This window comes from Zalophus californianus, chromosome 8, assembly GCF_009762305.2.
Source record: "Zalophus californianus isolate mZalCal1 chromosome 8, mZalCal1.pri.v2, whole genome shotgun sequence".
In the NCBI taxonomy this organism is placed as follows: Eukaryota; Metazoa; Chordata; class Mammalia; order Carnivora; family Otariidae; genus Zalophus; species Zalophus californianus.
In genome coordinates, this window is record NC_045602.1 from 8,825,319 (window position 1) to 8,838,660 (window position 13,342).

At 36.2% G+C, this 13,342-nt stretch overlaps 1 protein-coding gene and 1 non-coding gene across 9 annotated transcripts in view; both read right to left on the reverse strand.

Moving 5' to 3' along the window:
* Positions 1–13,342, reverse strand: part of ROCK2 (Rho associated coiled-coil containing protein kinase 2) — a 149,791-nt gene that overhangs the window by 118,685 nt on the left and 17,764 nt on the right. The window lies entirely within an intron of this gene.
* LOC113938767 lies at positions 5,173–5,280 on the reverse strand. The gene has a single exon (XR_003524974.1). It is a non-coding gene; the product is annotated as a U6 spliceosomal RNA (small nuclear RNA).

The window sequence follows — 13,342 nt, forward strand, 5'->3', positions numbered from 1 at the left end:
ATAGAAATTATCCATAATGAAACACAGAGAGGAAAAGAAAACCAAAAAAAGTAGATAGACTCTCAGTAGGTTGTGGGCCCACATGAAGGAAACTAATGTACATATAATTAGAAGTCACCAGAGAAGGAAAAAGAAAATAAAAGAAGAAAACATGTGAAGAAATAAGGGCTAGAAATTCTCTACACCTGATAAAAACTAAAACTATACAGATCAAGAGGCTCAACCAAAGCTAAAAACAAGAAGCATGAAGAAAACAACAACAGGCATATCAAACTGATTAAAGCCAGTCAGAGAAAGAAACTCAGGAAAAAAAATAATAAACACACTATGAACAGAGGAATAATGCAAGTCAGAAGATAGTGAAGCAACATATTTGAAGTATCAAAAGTAAAACAAAATCAATCTAGAATACTATATACAGCAAAAATACCTTTCAAAAATTAAGGTGCCACTAAATAAAAATGAATTTACAATTTATCAAAATTTGTGGGTGGCAGCAAAAGCAGTAAAGAGAAATTTATAACAACAAATGCAAACTTAGGGGAAAAAATCTAAATTCAATAATTTAAGCTTCCTGAGGAAAAACCTGAGAAAGCATAACAATTTAAGCCTATAAGCAGAAGAAAAATAAAAATGAGAAGAACCTCATACTTATTACGATGGCCACTATGAAAAAAATAATAAAACCTTAAAATAACAAGTACTGGCAAGGATGCAGAGAGACTGAAATCCTGTGCACTGCTGATGGGAATGTAAAATGGTGCAGCCACTATGGCAAACAGTCTAGTAGTTCCTCAAAATATTAAAAATAGAATTATCATATGATCCAGCTATTCTACTTCTGGATATACCCTGAAAATAAGTGAAAGCAGGGTCTCCAATATTTGTACACTTGTGTTCATAGCAGCATCATTCATGACAGCCAAAAGGTGGAAGCAACCCGTGTCCATCTACAAATAAATGGATAAACAAAATTTCATATATAAACACAATGGAATATTTCCTAGCCTTGAAAAAGAAGGAAATTCTAACATATCCTGCAATATGGATGGATGAACCTTGAGGGAATTAGGCTAAGTGAAATAAGCCTTTTGACAAATATCATAAGACAAATACTATACAATTCTACATATATAAGGTACCTAGAGTACTCAAATTCATAGAGACAGAAAGTAGAAGGGTGGTTGCCAGGGGATGGGGGAAGAGGAAATGAAGAATTGTTCTTTAATGGGTACGGAGTTTTATTTTTTTGAGATTTTAAATAATCTCTATCCCCAATGTGGGGCTCGAACTCACAACCCTCAGATCAAGAGTCCCATACTCCACCGACTGAGCCAGCCAGGTGCCCCATAATGGGTATGGAGTTTAGAGTTTCACAACATGAAGAGAGTTCTGGATCTTGTTTGTAAAACAATGTAATGTGCTTAACACTACTAAACTGTACACTCAGAAAAGGTTAAGATGGTAAATCATATAGGGGCGCCTGGGTGGCTTAGTTGGTTAAGATGGTAAATCATATATTATGCATTTTTTTACCACAATAACAAACAAACCTGACATTTGTTGAAGGCTCACATGTCTGTCACTATGTGCTTCAGATTACGTCATTTAAACTTAACAACTTTATAAAGGAAGTATTATTATTATCCTCCATTTTACTGATAGGTTCAAACGTTAAGCAACTCCTAAGGTGACACAGGACAAGAAAATAAACGCAAATATGACTCCAGAGCCTGCATCCTTAAACAACTTGTTATATTGTCTCTATACTGTCTTTGTTAAATGGTTATTACTTTTATGAAGGAAGAAATGTTATCAAAAGAAATATTCATAGGGATGCCTGGGTGGCTCAGCTGGTTAGGTGTCTGCCTTCAGCTCCAGTCATGATCCCAGGGTCCTGGGATGGAGTCCTGCATTGGGCTCCTTGCTCAGCAGGGAGCCTGCTTCTCCCTCTGCCTGCAGCTCTCCCTGCTTATGCTATTTCTCTCGCTCGCTGACAAATAAAATCTTTTTTTTCCAAAAAAAAAAAAAAATGTTCATAATACATATGGGGGACGAGTTTCCCAGCTAAAGCAGTTGATGTGTTTCGACGATAGAGCATGGTACTTTTCAAGATTCCATATATAATGAAACAATTCCATGTTTATATTCCAAACAATTTTAAGTATTTCATTATATGCTGTTTGTTCTGCAACAATACCTCCATTAACACATACCATCAATACTTTACAATCATCTATTTAGAGTATTTTTTTTGGTGGTCCTATAAAATATACAAGGTTATTTGTTTTAACCCAATGTCACTGTTTTTAACAATTTTCAACAATCCCTTCTTTAAATTTTCCATTTAATTTTCTAAACAATTACACCCAGTACCAAAAATTGTTAAATGCAAAAGTCAGTTATACATTCTTCTCATTAGACAGTTTTACTCAAATGTCCTAAAACAATATGATGAAAATGACACAGGTTAAAAAAAAAAATTCTACTCAAAAAGGTTAAAACAGGTGTTCTCTTTTTTATTTAAAAAAATCTATTAGGTGGATATAAGAGCTTATTTTTCATTCAGAGATATAATGAAATAGGCCATTCTAAAGGCCTACACAAATTCCACACTACCAATTAAGGCAAAAGAAAACTATCCTCCCTATCCGTCACCATCTATTAACAACCCTACTGATGAGATGCAGTGTAGCCTACCCAAAGAATGTGGAGACATAAGGCAGAATCCCAGTTTCCTCATCAGTAAGATCAAGAAAAGAACAGTAGCTATCTCAAAGGGCTTTAGGAAGAAGCAGATGGATTAATATATATACAACCACCAGAGACAACAGGTATGTTTGCTGCTATCCTTATTGTCATCTTTGTTGTCATCATTACCATCTTCCAACATGCAAATCAAGTCCCTGGTCCTTCATAATGCTTTTCTACTATTTCCAAAGTCCTGTGACTTCTACCTTTTCTTAATTCATGGTATTCACAACCTACTGCTCTAAAAATAGCAAGTAAGGCACTCTTTTATATTACTGTATTTATTGCTCTTCAATTCATCATTTAACTTTCCACTTGACAGTAAACTTTATCTTCCCAAATAAACTATGACTCCTTACAAGTACCTGAACTATGTTTCAAACGTTATCTTATACATGGTAGAAAGTTTAAAAAAAAATGACAGTTTTCTCATTATGGGATACCAAAAATTGTGGAGTTCTTTCCCCCTTTCCTGGGTTATACATTCCATTTCCTCCCTAGCTTAGTCCAATGATCAGCAAACAATATCTACACTAACACTAATGGTCTTTAAAGATATTGTACTTTTGGGGTACTTGGGTGGCTCAGATGGTTAAGCATCTGCCTTCAGCTCAGGTCATGCTCTCAGGGTCCTGGGATCGAACCCCACATTGGGCTCCCTGCTCAACAGACTGTCTGCTTCTCCCTCTCCTTCTGCACCAACCCCGCCCCCAGCTCGTGCTCTCTCTTGCTCTCTCATAAATAAAATAATAAAAAAAAAAGATACTACCTTTTCTTGGGGTACCTGCATGTCCAACTCTTGATTTTGGCTCAGGTCATGATCTCAGGATGGTGAGATAGAGGCCCATCCTGGGTTCTGAGCTCTGTGAGGAGTCTGCTTGAGGATTCTCTCTCTCCCTAGGCACTTCCCCACTGTGCACGCCCACGTACATGCTCTTTCTTCAATAATATCTTCTTTAAAAATTTTTAAAAAATAAAGATACTGTAGGGACACCTGGGTGGCTCAGTCAGTTAAGTGTCTGCCTTTGGCTCAGGTCATGATCCCAGGGTGCTGGGATTGAGCCCCACATTGGGCTCCCTGCTCAGCAGGGAGTCTGCTTCTCCCTCCGCCCCTCCCCGTTTGTGCTCTCTCTCTCTCTGACAAATAAATAAAATCTTTAAAAAATATTTACAAATAAAGATACTGTAATTTCTTAATCATCACCAACCTCGCCCTAATTCTGCTATCCCAATGTAAATAAAAGATAGAAGCCTCCATCATCTCCTTTATTTTAAAAGACTTAATTACTAATTTCCTTTGTATCCACCCAGACATACGAGAGAAGAACTGAAGATACCACAATTTATTTTTTTAAGATTTTATTTATTTATTTTATTTATCTAAGGGTAGATCATATAGTTAATTATTCTCTCCACTTGGAGACATTTAAAAAAATTAAGAAAGATTAAAACCCCACAACTCTCTTTTGGAGAAGCTCAACCTGAACTTAAGAAGATTTTGGGGAGAATAAGTTGAAAAATCAGATTTAAAAGATATTCTAAAATCTGAAATCCTTTTAATGTTTAGAACATTTCATATTAATTACTTTTCTAAATTATCTATTCAGCTTGTCCAAAAATAATGGTTACCAATTTCTTATACAGAGCTTCCAGTTTTTGCTTTAGGAAATAAGCATAATAATGAGAAAAGAGAGCGCCTGGATGGCTCAGTCGGTCAAGCATCTGACTCTTGACCCAGCTCAGGTCTTGATCTCAAGGTTTTGAGTTCAAGCCCACGTTGAGCTCCGTGCTGGGTGTGGGGCATACTTAAAAAAAAAAAAAAAAATGAGAAAAGAACACTAGCTTAGGACTCCAAAGGTATAGATCCTTTTATAGTTCTGCCATTTATTGGCTGCATTTCTTTGAGCAAATTATTTAACCTTTCCAAACCTCAGTGTCTTCATTCAGGAAACTAAGAAGAATATCCACCCCATATATTTTACAGATCGCTCTATCATATGAGAAAACACACAAAAATGCTAAGATACTAAATCTTTTCACTATAAAATAAAACCTTTACTGAAAGAATTTGTTAGATTTTACTGATAGATACAGGCTTCTCAGACTTTTCTTTAATATGACTTTAACACAGACAGGTAACATTTTTCATCATGTATGCAAAAAATGGGCAACTAACTGTTCTACTTAGAAGTGGTCATAATATTTTTTAAATGTTTGAAACTAAGTATTTCTAAAGAATATTTTTAAAGAACATGTCATTTTGATGTGACTAGAAAATGAAACAAAAATCTAACAAATTAATAAAGCACTTCAGAACAGTGCCTGGTACACAGTAAGAACTACTACATGTCTTTTTTTTTTTTAATTCCAGTACAGTTAACATACAGTGTTACATTAGTTTCAGGTGTACAATATAGTGATAAAAATACGGAGTGCTTCACAAATTTGCATGTCATCCCTGAGCAGGGGCCATGCTAAATCATCTCTATATTGTTCCAATTTTAGTACACGTGCTGCCGGAGCGAGCACGAGAACTATGTCTTACTAACAATATTACTATTATTGCTATTGACAATTAACTTTAATGATATAAAAAAACACTGTATTCAATATGCTAAGCTTCAAGTACGCATTAAGCATTAAGCATTTAGAATTAAGCATTAAGAATTTAAAAGAATTTAAAATATCGGGGCGCCTGCGTGGCTCAGTCGTTAAGCGTCTGCCTTTGGCTCAGGTCATGATCCCAGGGTCCTGGGATCCAGCCCCGCATTGGGCTCCCTGCTCAGCAGGAAGCCTACTTCTCCCTCTCCCACTCCCCCTGCTTGTGTTCCCTCTTTCGCTGTGTCTCTGTCAAATAAATAAATAAAATCTATAAAAAAATATACATATCTTTTACAGTTTAAAGTTTTACATACAGCATTTATATCACCATTTTCCATTAACCATATTTTATACACACTTCTCACAACAGAAATCTCACAGGAAGCATGAGTTCACAGTGGCAACCCCTCCTTGAAACACTCCTCTAAGGAAATCCTCTTTTGAGTTCTATAAACCATCCGTCCATCATAATTAAATACATAACCAGGTCAGTTTCTAAAAAACATCACTGTAAATACATATTTGTCTTCTCCATCCAAAATCTGAACTCAAACCAAACTAAGTACAATGAGGCAAAAGTATTTCCATATACTGCATATTAGTAATATTTGGGGAGTTAGCATTTTCATTCCAGGCAGGGAAACATACAAGTAAAAAAAAAAAAAAAAGGCCTGGAAATGGGAAGAAATGGGTAGAATTTGGGAGGAAGAAGAGAAGTTACAAGAGATAGAGCTGGAAAAGTCAGAAGTCAGGTCATTAACAATCTTGTAAGAAATTATCATTTTGAAATTTTCCCTGAGTAAATGGGAAATTAGTCATTTGAATACTTTAAGTTTGGGAATAATAGGATTAGATCTGCATCTTATAATAAGTAGTTTGGTTGGAGAGTAGAAAATGGATAGGAGGCTAGGAAAGAACAATGGGCAAGAGAATACTGCAAGAACCTAAGAAAAATGTGATAGTCACTTGAAGCAGGAAAGTAGCAGTCAGATGAGAGAGAAATTCATATGTTGGAGGTAACACTGACAGAATATAGTGATACTGAATGTGAAGTCAAAGATGACAGATACCCAAATAGCCAGGTATCTGGCTCAATCCAGGCCAGATGGATAGCGGAATCATTAATCATGGGAAATGAAGGAGATCTGAAAGCAAAGGGGGAAAAAATAATGTTGTTGTAAATATGCTGATCTTGAAGTATCTGTGGTATATCTGAGTGGAGATGCCTAGTACGTAGCTAGCTGATGTATGAGCCTAAGGCTCAGAGGCAAGCTTTCAGGTGGAAAAATGGAAATCATCAACATACAGATGATAAAGAAAGTCCTAGAAATAGACACAAGCTTAAGAAGGCAAAGAATGAATAAAAATAATAAGAATCCCATTTAGCAGAGAAAGAGAAAACAAAGGAGCCTGAGAGAAACAGCTAGAGATGCTCTGAGTACTGTCATAGAAGCCAAGAGAGCAATTTGAGAAGTGTCAAGTACTTCTGAACATTCGATAAAATGATAGTTTTACCAGCAAGGAAATCAGCATGATTTTGAAGTAAGCATGTCAGTGATGGGACAGGATGGGAGGGAGATTATAGTGTACTGAGGAGTGAACAGAAAGTGAGACAGCAGAGTTTGTGTTGCTGGTGAGGGGAGGGGCAAAAGGTAGAAAGAACTGAGATTTCTTTCTAGGGGTCATTTGGTTATTTGTTTTAGGTGATACATTTGAACAAGTTTAGCCAAATGAGAAAGAATGCAAATTAAGAGAAAGATGAAAGACAAACAGAATTAACCAACAGAAGGAGAAAATGAGATCCAAAGCACAGCTGGAGAATCAGCCTGAGACAGAATGATGGACACCTCATCCACTGAAACAGAAGGAAAAGAACAAATGGTACAGAAGAGATAAAATGGTGAGTCAAGTAACAGGAAATTTAAGGGATCTCCTTTTGATGGCTTCTATTTTCTCATGAAGTAAGAAGACCATCTGTGGAGCATACTTTGCTCAAAGAAAGAAAAGAATGTTTAAAACAGACCCTATGGAAAATGACAGATTTGCTCTGCCACCCTGAAAGCTCTTACAAGAAACAGACCAGGAATTCACAGTACCACTAATCTGGGTAGTAATTTTTTTCTCCATCAGTGTTCAATGAAGACCTTTTGTATAGGCCAGAGAGACAAACTGATCCAAAATTTAGGTGCAAATGCATAGGATAGATATTCAATAGGGCAAGGAAACAGAATTCTGGCAAGAGGTCTGAATGGACAATGGATTCTTGCCTGCTTATACAAGAAGCATTTGGTGAAGAGAGGTGTCAAGGAACTGCAGATCTCAAAAGCATCAACGAATAGGTTTAATAAAAGGATAAGAGCTCAGGAACAGGATGTTTGAATAAATGATCTCAAAGGTAAAGCTGATTTCAGGTAATGGTAAGGTCCAAAGTAGTTTCATGGGAGTAAGTAATTGAGTTAAGTGAAGATCTCCACTAGAGATGAGGAAACTGTGAAGCCAGGGTCCTGGGTACTCTGTTCATATAAACACTGAATTCACCTAGAACTATGGCACAACCTTGCACGGAAAGGAAGTCTATGAGTCAGAAGTCTATGTCTTCAATGAGCAAGCAGAGATGTATACCCCAACTACGTGAGACTCAGCAACGGGAATTTTAACAGGAAGGTTTTTATAAGCACTGTAGTGCAAAGTAAGAAGGAAACCACTTCCTATATTTTCCTACAACTGGGATCTGTAGAGAATAAAGGAAGGTACAAGTTCCACTAGATAGGGCTTTCCCTTAGGAGGAAGACAGGTGGTGTTACTTGAAGATAAAAGCAACATTCAGTAAAGAATTTGAAGATGCAAGTGATTACGTTTAACCTTAGAACAAGGGTAAAAAATGTCTGAAAAGGAGGGGAAGAATAGGTGAGGGAACAAGAATGAAAAGAGATGTGTATAATGACTTGTATCTTGGGCAGGAAAAGGCAATCATGTGATTAAATCTGGCGGACTCACTTCATGGGAAGATGGTTAAGAGGACAGGGTTCAAGAGTTCTCTAAAAGAAAAGACACCGCATCTCTCAGGAGTTAGCCGGTGCCTGCAATTAGAAAAGTCTACGTCTAATGTGTCATAAGAGTCGTAACTCTTTGGAAGGAGCCAAATGAAGTTTGGATAATTTATATTGGTTTAAGGCTACATGCTAAGACTATTACGCAAAAGCCCCATTGGTTAGGCTTGGTCTGTAAAAACTGAGAAAAGCTCGCCATCTATCTTAGATAGGAGAAATCAATATTCATCCTTGACCATAACTGTCTGGAGCTGCGCTGTTTCACAATACCTAGTAGCGTATGATAAAGAATAAAAATATCTCATTAGCCAAGTAAGACATTCCTCCCTCAGACTTAATTCTTCGTTTGTAAAATAAAGGGGTCTACTAGAACCATTACCATTAAGAGCCAACCCTCCCCCTCCTCCAAAAAAGAAGGCAGCAAACCTTACACAGCTGGGAATCAGACTAACCATTTGATAAAACTTCCTGAACAAACACTAAATGCAAAAGGCTCTGTGCTAGTCACTGGGCAGAGACATAAAAACGAATACTACATAACTATATGAGGTGATGAATGTTAACTAAACTTATTGTGGTAATTATTTTGCAATCTACTTAAGTCCAGCCATTATGTTGTATACCTTAAACTTACACAGTGCTGTACATCAATTATATCTCAAACTAAAAGAAAAAAAAGAAGTATCTTTAAAGCATGTATGCCCTATTACCCTAAAAACTAGGTTTTAGTTCCCAAATTTCCAATAAACCATGATATAAAAGTTAGAAAAATAATGACTACTACATGGTCACAACCACAGGGGAGCTCCTGGTCTGGTATATAATAAGTAAATAATCATAATACATAATGACTCTAATCACTTACAACAGAGAGTACTATGAAAGCAGAGAAAAGAGTCATTGCCTGGAGGTAGGGAATAGGATAAAGTAGGAATTACGGAGAAAATAAATTTGAGGTGGATCTTTAAAAAGAATTAAAACTATGACTAACAACAAGTGCTCAATCTCATTAGTAATCAAATATTGAAATGCATATAAAAAACAAAAGGAGATACCGGCTTTTTTTCACCTATGAGAATGGTAAATAATGTAAAAGGCTGATGATATTTACCTAGCAAAAATAGGGGAATATGTGTATTCTCATCACTACTGGGGTTATTTTGGAATTTTAAATGTGCAATGCTTTAACCATCCCATTTCTAGAAATCTACAGAAATATTCACACATATGCACAAAATTAGTAATGTTCACTGCAGCAATGTTTATAACAGAAGAAAACAACCTAAATGTCTAGCAATACTGAAATAGTAAAATAATTATGGTCAATCCAGATAATGGAATACTCCCTAAAAGAACCAGATGGATGGGGCGCCTGGGTGACTCAGTTGGTTAAGCGACTGCCTTCGGCTCAGGTCATGATCCTGGAGTCCCGGGATCGAGTCCCGCCTCGGGCTCCCTGCTGCTCAGTAGGGAGTCTGCTTCTCCCTCGGACCCTCCCCCTCTCATGCTCTCTATCTAATTCTCTTTCTCAAATAAATAAAATCTTAAAAAAAAAAATTCTGACTGGATGGCCTCCAAATAAATTAAAAAAGCAAATACAAAACAATAGATATGATATAGATGCATTCTGGTTATCAAAAAAAAAAAAAACCCTGTAAGCATTCGTGCTCTGTGCAAGGAAAAAAGGAAAATGATACACCATTGTTGTATGTATACACTATTAATGCACACAAGGAAAGTGATACACTGATGTGTTGTAAAGTGGTTGTTTCAGAAGACTGAGATCAAGGAGAAAGGGTTAAGAGAGAACTTTTATTTTATATTCACTTATGTAATTTTTAACTTTTTAAATAGGCATGTATTACTTTTGTAATTTTCAAAATGAAGTTTGTTTTGTTTGTTTTTTTTAAGTTGACAAAGCAGAGAATAAGAGGGAGAGTTCCCGTTAAGAGACAGAGACAGAGAGTATAAATAAAAGAATATGGTATAGGGCGCCTGGGTGGCTCAGTTGGTTAAGCGACTGCCTTCGGCTCAGGTCATGATCCTGGAGGCCTGGGATCGAGTCCCGCATCGGGCTCCCTGCTGCTCAGCAGGGAGTGTGCTTCTCCCTCTGACCCTCCCCCCTCTCATGTGCTCTCTCTCTCATTCTCGCTCTCTCAAATAAAATCTTTAAAAAAAAAAAGAATATGGTATATTTATTCAGTTATTGGTGAAAGGATGATTGCCTCTATCCCTGGTCCTGCTCACTCTCCTCCTTTTCACTTCTCTGAAGTCTATTTCCCTAAAGCCCATCATCTGTGAGTCATATATCCTGTCAAGACTTTTTCCTGCTAGTGGTCCTGGCTAGTGAAGCATGTGACTCTTGATCTCAGGGTTGTGAGATAGAGCCCCACACTAGGTATAGAGATTACTTAAAAAAAAATTAAAAGAAGACTTTTCCCTGCTATTGTCCCCTGATTACAGGGCCCTTCAAAAACCCCTTCCCTTTACTTCCTTTTTTTTTTGAGAGAGAGGGATAGGCACCTGAGCACAATAGAGCAACCACAGGATAGAAAACAGTGTATGCTGAAGTCTCTCTATCCTAAGAAAAACCACTGAGATATTTAAAAAAAAAAAATAGAAGTAGATAAAATTCATTTCCTAATTCATAAATGCCACAACAGGGAAAATATAATGTATCACCATAACAGTGGCTATTCCCATACAAACTTCTCCCCATATTCATTTTAATTATGCCTGAATACTAATTCAGTTTTTCCTGGTCTACAGAAATACAAAATCTTATTCCATGAGGTTGTTAAAGAGTTGTCAAGACTTACACTAGCCTACTCTGTTAGCCAGATCCTAAACCCCTAAATCAGGAAATTTGGAAATTACATGATCCAAGGAAATTAGTTACTGGTTACAGTAGTCATCAATATAGAATGATCACAACATATACTATTACTTTCAAATATTTTTCTACATGATTAAATTATAATTACCCTGGTATGCCTAAAGACCAGAGGTAATACAGCATAATACCTGCAGTTTACATCTCCCAAACCATTCTTTGAAGTTGTTCCTCAGTTCACTTTTGTTACTAACAGTAGGCCAAGAGTTGCTAAATTGAAGCCACAGATAAAAACTGCTGGTAAAACCCAAATGCTCTTTTAAAACTTTATATAAAGCATGATTAACATTTTTGCAAGTGAATAACACAAAGGCTTAAAAATTTTGTCATGAGTTTTCCTAATAGTTATATATCAGGATTTCTGAAATTTAACATCACATAAGAACATCAGACTCTGTTTTCATAGTTCAATACCATACCAACTCTAAAAAAATATACCTTAAAAAAATAAATAAATAAAATAATATACCTTAGCTGAGAAAAATTGACGCCTGGAATATTTAAGCAAGCCCAAAAATGAATAAAAACAAATATTTACTGAATGAAACTAATTATCCTCAGTGAATTAAAACATAAATATGCCAACTAATTTTTTATTCAGTGATTTAGTAATTTAAACAACCTAATATGTCCCAAATAATGTGCTACCATTTTTGGGAAAAACAGGCTAACACCAGGAGACTGATTCTGTATGCAGATACCTTTTTGAATACACTTACAGACATATATAACTTAGGATATTTTACAGATAGTTCTTCAACTGTCTGTAAACAAGTTTAAGTTCTGTAGTTTACAAAACACTAATACATAGGGTTAGCTTCCCAATAGATTTAATCTTCACATCTCCTTGAGGTAGACAGATACAGTCTTACAAATCATAGTCAAGAAGATAATTAATAAAACATCCTAACTAATACCAGTCATAGCTCTTCTGACTCCAAATCCAGTGTTCTTGCCATTATACTACTCTGCTTCTCTTTTAAAAATACACTTGAAAATTATCAAGTCATGGGATGCCTGGTGGCTCAGTTGGTCAAGCATGCAATTCTTGGTTTCAGCTCAGGTCGTGATCTCCATCCAGGTCGTGAGAGTGATCTCCAGCTTACCAGATTGAGCCCCATGGTATGGCTCTGCACTCACCAGGGAGCCTGCCTGGGAATCTCTCTCCCTCTCCGTCTGCCCCTCCCCCAACTCAAGTGTGTGTGTGTGTGTGTGTGTGTGTGTGTGTGTGTGTGTGTGTGTGTGTGTGTGTGTGTGTGTGTGTGTGTGTGTGTGTGTGTGTGTGTGTGTGTGTGTGTGTGTGTGTGTGTGTGTACGTGCGCGCGCTCTCAAATAAATGGATAAATCTTCCAAAAAAATTATCAAGTCATTTCCCTTCATTTTTTTCCACCTTTACTACCTTAAACAAAAACTAAAAAATTCTTACGGAAATTCATTTGTTTTTTTCACGTATTAATAGAGATTAAACAAGATCCATTTTATGAACTTATTTTAATGGAATTTTACTTACAGAGAATGATTTGGAATAAGTATGCTATTTTCCAGATTCTTACACTTCCATTTCACAGATTTGTTGTAACTTGAACTAAACTGAACAATTCTGTTCACAAGAGGATAAAAAGCAGCACAATAAAATATTATGCCAGAGACTTACATTCTCCATACTATCTTAAAAGATAAACTTCCCTATCCTAAAACTTATAAAAATCCCCTCTTACCAACTCTCCCCCAAAAACTGAGTAATTAACTTCTTTAAAAATGTATTCAGTGTTTTACTTTATGACTTCCCTCTGAAGGAAATTTCATAAGCCAATTTTTACTAGAGTTTCCTTTCATTAGTTCTAAATTTAGTTTTATTTGTATCATCCGTTGTTCTCCTATTCTGGGAATGTCTTAAATATGGAAAACAAATCTGTCTTCTGTAATGCCTCCAAAATTTTAATTTTATAGCTTCCCCCTTTTTACAAAAATATATGCTTTTACAGTTTTGTTTTGTGTTTTTTGTTTTTGTTTCAGAAAACTGTCTCTCAGAACTACCAGCAAAATC